The 12,598-nt window shown below is 39.1% G+C and overlaps 1 long non-coding RNA gene across 1 annotated transcript in view; it reads left to right on the forward strand.

The window, feature by feature from the left end:
• The first annotated feature begins 203 nt into the window (after window positions 1–203).
• Window positions 204–12,598, forward strand: part of LOC120759669 (uncharacterized) — a 69,611-nt gene continuing 57,216 nt past the window's right edge. Inside the window, exon 1 of the long non-coding RNA XR_005703212.2 lies at window positions 204–433. This is a non-coding gene — a long non-coding RNA (uncharacterized LOC120759669). The remainder of the gene's footprint in view (window positions 434–12,598) is intronic.

Here is a 12,598-nt window from a genome sequence, read left to right on the forward strand (position 1 = left end):
GTAGTTAAGGATTAGGTAAGTAGGTGTAGTAATAGCCAATGACTTGGTGCTGCTAACTCAAGCTGGTTTCCACAACACCCCTGCTTTCAATTAGTAGTGTCAGGCCTTAATTGCAGCCCCTTCCCCTCTCAGGCTTTGCTGCCTGCACTCAAAGGCAGCGTTGCTGAAGGGCAGCTGTGAAGCCTTAGCTTGGGTGCTGTGGGAACACCAGTGTGAAGTTGTGCTGGAGACCTTTGTGCTTCTGCTTGGACACGCTGCTGCATGTGTGTGGATATGCACTTCTTAATAAATGCACAAGGGTACAGTATGAAGAGCTGTTTTTGAGAAGCTGAGCCAATCTTGCTTAAGCAGACGCACTGGCTTAAGCTTAATTTGGTGTAGGGAGCAGATGCTGTACAGCAAAAGGGCATGGAACAGAAAGGAGACTCACCAGGTAGGTAAACAAGGCTGAGGGGACACACTGTGAGACACTACATTTGAACAAAGGCTTGAACGCCATGTCCTGACTGGGAAGGGTGAATGCCCTTTGAGGTAGAAGGGGTTTATAGATTCTGACATGCTGTCCTGAAGCAAAACTGATGCATGTTCCTTTTGATAGCTCTGTGTCTGCCTCATCTGAGTCTTTTTCCACTTCCTAAGGTACATTAATATCCTATGTAGTGTGGCATGGGTCCAGTTATTTACTCAGAACAGGCACTGACTCTGTAAAATCATTTTCATATGAAGCAGTGCTCAGGTAGTGGTTGCTGTTCCGTTGGCCCTCTTTAATGTCTTCTTTTCTCTGAAATGTGTGTTTGCAGCAACGGAAGGGGGAGAGGAGAAAAAAGTTAGAAAGAAAAAAGCCAAGCCTTTATCTAGTTGAACAACAGTAAAGCTTTAAGAAAGGAATTTCACTGAAGGAGAAGAGGCTGTACAAAGCCTTTGCTGAACTGTTTGAAGGGCTGTGATCTCCTCTCTGTGTTCCAATAGATGGGTCATAAGGCTGAAATGGGTGATCTCGGCATTAAAATGCTCTTTAAAAGAAATGTCTTTATTAAAACTGAACTCCTGCATTTCGGATCTTTTGTTTGTATCTGCTGAATTACTGACTCAAGTAGCTGATTTTTAAAATGAATTTATTTTATTTTTACTTTTCTCAGCACAAAGAAGTGATAAAGCTGCAGAAGTGCTGACCAGAGTTTTTTGACTGCTGGTACCAGATTCCTTCTCCTGAAGTGCAGTGCAGAAGGGTGAACTGGTGTTTTATTGCAGCTCTGAAGTGCATGGAAAGCACTAAACTTGTCTGTGAGGAGCAATATTGAGAAAACTGTCATTTCATGTGTTCCTTAAACATAATGAATTTGCAGGTGTGCCTTGTTGAGGCTCAGACCTTTGCTGGTGTTGATGGGGGTATGAGAGAAAAGCCAGAGTGGCTGTTTAATCCCATAAGAGTTGGCTGGCAATAGGTGTTGTCAAAAAAGACAAAATACTGCTAAATTTGAGGTCTCCAGTGTAGAATGTGTTTGAGTCTAAAATGTTTTGAATCTAATTTCGGATAAAGTGTTCATGTGAGGCTTGTATGGGATATGATTCAATATTACTGTCAAATACCTGTAGAAAAGCCAAATTATTTAAAAGATGAGCTGCTCTCCTGACTGCCTCTGAAAGTCCAGTGTGCAATAAATCCCGTGAAGTACGAAGAATACAAGCTTTTTTTTTTTCCCAGGTAACTTGATATGTTAAAGGATTGTGTCTAATAGTCAGTGTCTAATCTTTGTCAGAGGTTCTTCACCTTTATATGAAATTCAATTTGCCTTAGCTCCTACCTGAAGAGGAGGTGTGATGAGTAGCAGGCTTTTGCCAGAATGGGTGCTTTAGTGCTTGTTCTATATTTGAAGTTCTTGGCTTCCAGCCTCTTGTTTGTGCACTGGGTTTTGCCAGTGTGGTTGGGAGCCAGGCCCTGCTTTGGGCCATCCCAGGCTCTCTGGGATATTACAGTTAGTTAAGAGCCTCATGATACCTCCGGTCTAATTCAGGAACCTTCCCTTGACTTCATATGTTTTTGTTCTCATTGCCATTTAACAGTTCTTTTAAAAAATCCTTTTTAGGGTGGCTTTCTTTCTAGCCATGATTGCTGCCATTGAAAAATAAATGCATATCACAAGAGGGTTTTTAAAAAATAAATGTGTTGGGCTGTTTGTAGACTATTTTTGTCTTTTGTGTGACCAGGGGGTATAATTAGGGCCTGTTTGTCGCACTGTATTAAACAGGGAAAAACCATGACATGTGTTGGATAAAATTTAAAATCTCCATAAAAAGAGAAGGTGGCTTGCATGGGATTTTTGTTTTTTCTACGTTGAAATGAAGCTACATCAGTGAAGTATTTTTCCCTTTATTTTTTAAAGCATGGAAAATATGCATGGTGCTGGTGAGATTAGCAGTGGAAGGTTATGGATCCCAAATTAGCAGTTTTCTTCCTTCCATTAAGACAAGCTGAATTTCTTTTTCAACTCTCTTGCCAGGTTTCACCCTCTGAAAAACATTTTATTTAGTAATAAATCCACTGGATAAGAGGTTTACAAGGAAAGTGCTGACACAATCTTAACCATCCTGGCACAATTAGTTTAGCTGTAGGTTTGTTGTAATCCCAAAACAATAACAGAAAATTGTCATGTCAAACAAATCCCATCTGCCCTTTGTATCAGGCAGTCCCTGGATTAGAATTATTACATACTCTTTAATCAAGATTTCTAATATCAAAATTGCATCCAGCTCCCCTTGAAGGAGATACCACATTTATGTATTTGCTACTTTCAGTGATAAGTAGAATTCTTCTGTTTGTTTTTTTTTTTTTTTTTTAAAACTTCTTTCAGGATGGAGAAAACAGCTCTGTATTTAAGATAAGTGCTGACCAGACTAAGTCCTTTTATAACCTTGCTACAATAGCATGATGTAAAAAGTGGGCAACAACAACTCTTTGTCTCTGACTTGCACTAAGAACAGATAGAAAAATTGCATTTAATTTTGGTGTAATTTTGGTGTTCAAGCTGTTCCTCACCACCATGACCAAAGGCAAAAAGAAGTGCTAAAATATTTTTGCTGCAAAGGAGGAAGAGAGAGATCACTGAAAAATCTTCTGAATCACTTCATCAGTCTCTGATATTACCATTTAATATATCTTGATACAATGGGACTCTTATTTCTAAGACTTGTAGAAGGAATATTTTTGTGATGGAGCAACACACTGAGATTTGAGCTGAACATGGTGTATTTTTTAACTCTGGTTTTGTAGAGGCAGCATAAAAAACTGATAAAAAGGGAAGAAAACAGTATATAATTGTAGAAAAGAAACCCTGTTCTGTGTAAAGAAATGGAATCCTTACATCTGCAAAATTTCTTGGCTTACCATTCCCACAGATATAAAACCTAGGAAAAGTTTCTTTTCCAGGAAGAAAAGAGATAAACAAATTGATCCTTTGTGTTCTTAGTGGAATGTGTTAGAGGGTTCAGGTGTTACTCAGCTCTCTGAACTGTAGGCAGCTGAGCAGGTGAGTGAGGAGTTTGTGTTTCCATTTTGAGTGCTGCCCTGAGTTCTGTGCCTGTGGCAGCCGTGGGTTGGTTTCTGGCCACTTAGGCCAGGCCTGTTTCTGTCCCTGCAAGGCTGACACTTAAATTCCAGCCATGATTTTAGTAAGAAGATGGTGACCAGAATAGCTGGCATAAAGACATTTTAACTTCTTCCCAAAGTTCTGGAGTTTTATGCCACTGTCACCTGGAGTGGCTTGGGCTCAAATATGCTTTGAATGTATAAACTCTGTCTTTTATTTGCTTTGATGTTGGCTTCTTTAGTACCTGAATTGTAAAAGAACTTAGCCAAACCAGTATATATAAGTATGGATTTTCACACTGATGAAGTCAAAGGAATCATATTTTTCTAAATGTATTGAATTTAACATTTTTTTTCTTGGATTTGGAGGAGATTTTTTTTTTTTTTTTTTAATCTAAGGTGTAATCTAGCAGTAGCTAATTCAATAATAGATAACAATATCCCTTAGGAAGGAAGAGGATATAACTTGGTTCTGACTACAGTGTGTTCACGTTTCTCTCACCTGGAAAAATTTCTTTACACAGAAATATATAATGCAGAGTTTCTCTTATATATTTTAAAAATTCAGGTGTATGCTCTAGGCGAATACACTCTATCCAGGTTTGGCAAAAAGGAGTGATTGCCTTGGGGTTCCTGATCACAGGTGTAGTAGTTGCACCGAATGCAGTTGTAGTAGTGCGGTAGTTGCACTGAACATGGTTCTTCGTGGGATGTGCCCTACTTTTCCACACTAATACGTTGTTCCATTCTTGCTTTGTCCCATTTTAAATTTCACTTTAAGATGGAAAAGAACTCAGCATGGATGTAATCTTTGAACAATCTTACTGTCACAAAGGAACCCAGAGTCCCTTTGGTTCCTTTAGTGCATGATTATGGTCTTAATGTTCTGAGATTGAGCTCTGCATCCCTCCTGTGAGAGAACAGCTCCATGGTTATGGCACTGCCAGACTGGCTGCAGTGCTACAGCTGTTGTGCAAACCCCATTTTCTGTGTTCAGCAAATGGGGACAGCAACTTGGCAAAATGTGTGCAGAGCACTGGTTAAACTTCCCCCAGTGAGCTTTAGTTTGAGTGTTTGGCAGGAAAAAAAGAGCCGTTTCCAACCCTGAATGTACTTCTTAAGAATGAACTATGTTTGTGCTGAGGTGAGAAGCCAGGCTCAAATAGTGACTGCTCTTTGATGATGATGATGCATTTCTCTTGTGAGGTTCCCTTGCTTGTGTTATCTATGATCTGCCCCATTCTTATGGAGAATAGAAATGGAAAAACTGATTCCTAAACCAGAGAATCTTGACAAAAACTAGAACCTGAGTTGCTGAAGAGGAATATGCTGGAGTATATGTCTCTTACAAACACCTTAAGAATGATACTGCCTCTCTTCCCCAGCACATCATTCTATTTTATTTACCTTGGTTTCAAATTGTGGACAATTCAGACTGTGTATATAATATGTTTGTATGTATATAAATGATTTTTCAATTGAAATGAGGCTGGCAAACAACTTGCTGTATTTTCCCCCTGGTGTCAGGGAGTTCCTTCATGAGTTTTACAGAGTTATGTACAGGATACTGGTGACACAGCTCCACAATAAAGGCCCAGTTTTAACAGTCATCATGAATAGATATCAGTCCTCAGAGCTAAGATAAAGAATAGATGAGTTTAGGTTAAAAAATGGCTTGCTGACACTGTTATGTACTTTGTTCAGCCTTTAGATTAAGGGGAAGATGAATTAACAGCTGTCCCCAAGAATTTCTTCAGTAGGATGATGAAAGACAGTTGAGGGTGGTAAAACCAGCAGCAGCACCTGTTGAAAACAGCATCTTTAATTTTGTTTTTGTAACTAAAGAAGTTTTACTGTACAATTGGAAAAGTGTCAATGAGTTATCCAGAGCAAAATGAAGGGATCAATCTTGGTGCATATTGTGGGCTGGAGGAGGTTTGTGCAGTGGGCATGGGGGCTGTAGTAACTGCAGAGCAGGCAACAACTGTGAACTGTTCTGTGTGTGCGTCGTGTTCTCAGTCCTGGGCCAGTGCAGCAATGACAGAAAGGACCATTGCCTCCCGTGCTAAGAGGTGTTCTTCCTACATCACACCCACCAGCTCTGCTGTAGGACACTTTTCTGAACTACTCAGTGACATTTCTTAGGCTTATGTCTTTACTGTGTGTTTGGCCTTATATCAGTATAGGAAATCACCTTTGTCTTGCTCCACTCTTGTTTCACTGCAGGTTTCATTCATTTGGCAATTTCAATAGAAGACTTCCCTTGCACGCACATATTTTAATTGCTTAATGTACATATCATTAAAGTAAATATCGATGTTGAAAAAACATACCATTTTATTATGGCTGGAGAAGATGCAACCATGAAAAACAAACTGTGTTTTCCTGGGGGCTGAAGGAACAGGGGTACAGGACATGCATACAAATGTTTTTCCAAGTCTTTTGGTAGCTGGTAGGGTAGGAGGATTTTTAAGTGCTGTAATGTTCTTTGAATCATCATTTATTTCAAGCTTCTCTGTATCACTTGTTTCTTTTCAGACTTTCATTAGTATTCATCTATATTCAGTCGGATCTGGGCTATAATAACTGGTGGCCTGCTTGCTGTCTGAGTAATCCCACCTCTCTCATTAGCAAGGAATAAATGAACTTTCAAGGCTGGTCATATATCCCAAAGAAGCTTTCATAAAAAAGAAACCCAAAATATGTTTGGAATTTAATTAATGCCTTTCAAGCAGTAGGTTTTTTTCTCTTGTAGATTGCTTCAAATCATATGTCTGAGTGAATATGTCAGTTTAGGATTAGAATAGTGTTTTGTCTTAATCTTATATAAGCAAAGTGTTAAAAAGGGTTATATGTATGTGTGTGAGTGTATATATGTATATATGCAAACATCCAAATGCTGAAACTTTCAAAAACACTCTCTGAAGACTCAGAAATGCAGGGCTGTTTTTTGAGCTATTAATTCATTGTCATTTTGGGCTGGATTCTCCAGTGATGCTCCACCTGATCATTTAGTTGACACCAGTAGGTCTGTACCAGTTTAAAACAGCTGAAGTTTGTCTGGTATTCTCGCTTTTTTTATTAATAGTGATGCCAATAAAACCCAAGCTCACTTCTAATGTGTTTGTATCTAAAATTCCCATGTTTATTTTCTGATGTTGGGGGTATGGAAGTCTTTAAGAAGCAAACTAAGCAGCCAAAAAACTGCTGACTGACTGATTTATGCATTCTCATCCAAGTATTTCTTGACTGATGATTCTAGGTTCTTAAAGCAAAATTCTCTTGCCAACTGTTGCTTCTTTTGTGGGGATGAGGGTGGGGAGGAGGATATACTGTCCAGGCAGAGAAGGAGTTTTTAGATGGGTAGGATCTTTCTTTGTAAAAATGGATGCAATTGCATGCTCTGAGGAAAAAATATGGGACACTTCAGGTTTTTTCAGAAAGAAATTTATCTGTGAACTTTTCTGTGTCTGCCACAGAAATGCCAGACTTGTAAACCAGCAGAGACAACAGAATTTTGTACTTGTTTGCACTCATCCCTCATTTTTCTCACAGAAGGGTAATTTCCCAAGTGGACAGCGTCCTTTAAGATGAGTAGTATGAGAGTGTGAAATCATCCATCTAGGAACTTTAGCTAGGAAATCATTCTGCTTCACTTTTTTCTTATATGAAGATGTGTATGTTCTGATATAGGATAACCTGCCCAACCATGCTAGCTCTTTTGGAAGTGTTATGAAGGAGAGTGTGTATGTGTGTAATCTGTCAAATAATGTAGATGAAGATTCACCTTTAGGTGGCTGACACAGAACTTATTCTCTAAAAGTGCCACCACTTCATCCAATATCCTATGGGGGCTGTAAGGTGAGCTTGTTTTCAGAATGTGTCTTTACTGTAATGATTAATTTTATATTCAGACATTCTCTCTTCCTGTTGGGCTGTGGAAAAATCCTGTCTACAGAGAAAAGCTTTAAAGTAATTATGTGGAAACAGATGTGACACATTTGCATCCCAACCTTAAATCTTATTTATTTAGAACTGGCCAGAAAAACGGGGGTAGTTTTGAACAAACAAGCTCAAAGACTATAAACTATTTAACAGCAGTATTACTGAAGTCCTTAGCAGCACTGCAGACCATGTATTCAATCAGGATGAAATCACACTATTTGCAAGTATTTGTACTCTGTGGCTGTTTCAGCACTTGACAGTGGTGGGAAGAAAGGGACAGTTGTTTTCGAACACTTTAACCTGTTGCCTCTGCAACAAGGGAGAGGTTTCTAAAGAGATCTCTCTTTGAGGGAGATTTCTAAAAATAATATCAACATATTATGATTAAATAATACTGTTAACTGCATTATTTTAGAGGATTTTGTTTGTAACTTTCAAAGTCTTTTTATTTAATGTTTTTCATGTTGCTAATGAATTTGAAAATAATACAGTGAAAAAACCCCCAAAACATTAATCTTGGTTTATTTTCCTGTAATCTTATAAAGAAATTAATCAGGAACTCACAAGAATAGGAATAGCTAAACTGTGCCAGAAATTGCTTATTTTACGGGATTCCTGCTGTTGAATTGTCAGCAAGCCATGTCTCAGAGTAGTGTAAGTGTATGGGAGAGTCCTGGTCCTTTAAGTGTATGAGAAGCTAAAAGAAATTGCTATAGAAAGCGTATGGTTTTTCTACAATAATACAACTCTAAAGGCCAACCCTTCAGCAGCTCCTTGTCTAGACTGCTTTCAAAAATAAGGAAATTGAAAAGTGCTTTCTTCTGCTTTTGCTTCTAGAGCAAAACTGCGATCTGTTGTGTGGCTGTACCTCATTAAACTGCTGCTCCGTTTTTCCCTGGAGAAAGATTTATGTCTGTAGTGTGTGAGATGATCCCTGGTTATTATATAGCAATTTAACAAAGGTTTCTGACTGTTACCTCTAGTTTACCCTTAGAGAAACTAACACGCAGTGCTTTATTTGCTCAGTTGCAGTATTTACTGGGTGCTTTTCTTTTTTTCCCTTTCTTTAAAATTTTTCCTGCTTCCTGCATATAAAAGATACTAAATTTGATAACTCCAAAAACCATCTCTGGAAACTGCTGGAGGAGCTCATCTCTTATTTCAAACTGTATGTGCCAAATACAGAGCTTTCAAATTCGTGGCAAGATAGTGGCCATCGATGGAGGAAGATTTATTTAATGCAATATTGTTGCCATTTTCTTCAACATTGCAAATCTATCTCTCCTAAATTCTTTTGTAGTGTCTACCCGAAGTTTTATAGAAAATTATGTGGCGATTCCTTTTGCTGTAGCCATATTTTAAAGAACCTGTGCCTACTGCCCCATATTCAAGTACCCTATAAGAGAAAATAAAGGTGATGACATTTTTATAGTTAGAGAGATAATGATTTAAATAAGGGCCAAAGTCAAATAGTTGAGATTAATTAGAAAGTAAAAACAGTGACTCTGCTATGCCTTTATGTTCTCCTTCTGTTGCATATATAGTAGGTGGCAAATTTACATCATTTTTCATTCTTGAAGAAAAGTTCCATATTATAATTATCCTGCCCAAATTTCTGAGTGCTTTTAGCAACAGCTATGCCCCATACACTGAAATTACAGGATGAAGAAAAGAACCTGTAATTTCTAATCACTTACTTTAACATAGCTGAATAAGTTTTATGCGTAGACTTTAAGCTCTTTAGCATTTTAAGAATTTATTCGCATTTTTCTTGACTTCTGGCTTCTTTGCCCCAGAAATGGAACAATGATAGGCTGAAGAGAACAATCTAAAATTGCACAATTTTCACATTTTAAAAATAATTCTATACCTGCTGTGTGTATTTTTTGTACTTTTCCCAAAGGACAATAGAACATTATGACTGCAGGGGAAAAAAAACCCCAAACAAGCGATTCTTCTTCAGTAATTCAGGTAAAGGTCACCCAGAGTTCTCTCTTGCATTTTTAATAACGAAACAACTCGCAGAATAACTCAGATTGGAAAGAACCTCAGGGTTTAAAGTGACGTTGGTCTTGGATGAGAAAAAGTGTCTCAGAACTGATTTGAGAGGCTGCTACTGTTTTCACTTTTTTCCTACTCATGCTATTTAACAATCCCTTACCTCAGGTCTGTGGATTTTAACATAGAGCCCTTTAAAACAAGGCTCAGGTGCTAATTGCACCAAGGAATATAAAGAAACAGGTGGGCAGGCAGGTGTTTCCCTACTATAAATTTTTTTGGGGATGGGTGATTCACTTGTACTTCTCTCCATGCCAGTAATGGAGGCTATCTATAATTCCAGGCTGACAGAGGGCCACCTGCCTTGGAGCTGTGCTGCTTTATGTAATGTATTGTACAAATACATCGGCTTGCAGCAAAATTTCATTCCTCTGGCTCTAAGGTTTATTATTGAAAACCAAAAATGCATAGGGTTTGCAACATATGTAAGTTTATAAATGTATACATGGACAATGACCTAAATTCAGATCAGGTTGTGACTCTGACCCTGTGCTGTATAGTTTATCCCAGGAATTCATTAGATTTAATAGGAAAAGTTTCAGACAATATGGTGATATATATATAGTACAATTACTGCTTATAATTGATTGAGATGGTACTTGAAAGTGTTTTCTATATGTTTAAAAAAAAAATTAATTGAAGCTACAGCTTGAATGGGCATATTATCAAAGGTGATTTGCAAATAGTCATAGTTTAGGAGCCACTTTTTTGCCAGAACTGAGGGAAGAATTTGCGCTTCCAGGTTTGACTTCACCTTTTCCACTTAACTTAAAGAGCTGTGGCTGTTGACAGCTGCACTGGGGAGCACTTGCCCCTCAGGAGATCCACCACAGCCTGTGGGAAACGGAAGGAAACATGCTTAGAAACCATAAAGATCATATGGATGCATTTCCTTATTCCAACAGCTCCCTGAAATCCCAAACATCATGAATTTGTGCTTTTAAATTAGAGAAAAAAAAAGTGGTTTTAACAGTTTTTTACCCAGGAAACAGTACACCAATCCCAGCCAGGAGCAGCTGTTTGTCCATGGGAATGCTGTAGGAAAGTGTCCAAGGTGCTGCTGTGGGTAGAGGATATCCAGAGCCTTTGGCAGCTCCTGCTGGCTGTTGCCTTGCTGTGTACAGTGGTGTAGATGCTCTTCCATGGGGGTCCTGCCACCTCTTCTCTCTGTCACCGCATGGATGTCCAGCCCTGGCCCCAGTGAAATGGCAGACTGAGGGGCCTCACCAGCACATCACCCCTCAAGCACTGCCGTGCTGCCCCCAGGCTTAGCTCTGGTGAGCCTGGTTTTACCACTTCCCTCTTCCAATCTAGTTTAAAGCTGTCTAAGTCCTGTGCAAAGATCCTCTCCCCTCTGGAGTCAGGTGTACCCAGTCTGTTTTCCTGTAAATAGGCCCATGTGCACAAACCCCAATATTCTGCTGGTGACACCAGGATCAGAGCAGGCATTGATCTGCTGGCTCTTCCTGTTTCTTCTTTCATCATTCCCTGCAATTGGAAGGAGAGAAGATAAGAGGATAATTCATTTCCAAAGGTGTTCTGAGGCCTTAATCTTTGCTATATGAATTGATTTGCTTTTGAAGGAGTTGTACAGTTCTGTGTGAACAGAAGTGAAGAACAGAGAGTGAAGTTTGAGAAGTTCCTTGTGATTCTGACAGTCACCCTCCTACTGAGGACCCAGCCAAGCCCAGTGCAGAGCACTACTACTTAAACTGTTTAAAGTCTATTCATTGTCACATTTAGTGAATCACAATTTTGCTTTATGCTTCTTTCTGCAGGAGCACTGGTGTAATTTGAAGCAGCAACTACTTTAATGGGGTGTAATGAGCAATTAATGAGCAAAATAATATCTGTAGTGTACATGGTAACAGCTTGTCACTGCTCTTTTGTTCTTGCTCTCATCATCTTCGTCAGCATCTGACCTATAATCAGAGTTTTTTTCATGCCTATCCACAGTACTATTATTTTAGGCAAGGCCTCATCGTCCCTTTCAGCACAGAGAAAACTGATTATGTGAAGAACTACATGAAAAGAGAAAAATATGCTTTCTTGATGGAACCAGTCTCCCTTGCTCTCCACCTGTGCTGACAACAATGACTTCCTTAACCAAAATTTTCAGTTCGCTTTTCCCTAGAGGAATGTTGTTTATAAATGTTTTCCTTCAAGCTGGAACATGCCCTGAATTTGGCAGTAGGATTTGCAAATCCTGAACCTTTTTCAAGTCCTGTTGACTTTTAGGGTCTTTCACTGGGCCCCACGTTCCAGACACTTTTGGTTCCCTTTTCCTCGAGAGCTCTGCCCATGCAGTTATCACGAGGAACAGGAGGCACAGTCCAGCTCCACTCCCTGTCTTTGTGTGGCAGCTGCTTGCTCCGTGCTGGGCTGGGCAAAGGGAAAGGCACGTGCCTGTTTTAATATGGATCAAGGGTCAGAACAATCTTTTCCATCACCAGATAACTCTGAAGAGGAAAAATACAAGCTGGGAAGAAATTATTTAGATGTAACTTTGTTTCAATAATTCAAGATTCTCAGAGCTATTTATTCTCTTTCCCCAAATGGTGTTGGACTTGAGAGCTCAGGGGAATCAGCTGTCTTCTCTGTAGCCTCAAGGTGTATTAAGGATGGTATTCAAGAGCGGTAACTGCACTGGAAATCAGGAAGCAATAAAGCACAACTTATTCTAGATTTTTTTTTTTTTTAATTTACAGTTCTACAACATCACAAGTTTGTTTTTTTAACAGAGAGGGGACGATTCAGTCATGAACTTTGGCATTCCTGAGAATTCCACTTTAGTGAAAATGTAGAAGTTAGTTCAGTATGTACTACTTATAGTACTTATGTACTTACTTACATATACACACACTCTTCCTGTACCCCAGGACAATAATGTGAACTCAATTTCATCAGCTTCCTGGGGAAGAAACCATGCAGTGATATATAAATACAGCTTTTCCATAGCGATGATTGATGCTATGGTGCTCAGATCTTAATAATACCAGGCTGGTATGA

Source organism: Hirundo rustica, chromosome 15, assembly GCF_015227805.2.
Source record: "Hirundo rustica isolate bHirRus1 chromosome 15, bHirRus1.pri.v3, whole genome shotgun sequence".
Classification (NCBI taxonomy): domain Eukaryota; kingdom Metazoa; phylum Chordata; class Aves; order Passeriformes; family Hirundinidae; genus Hirundo; species Hirundo rustica.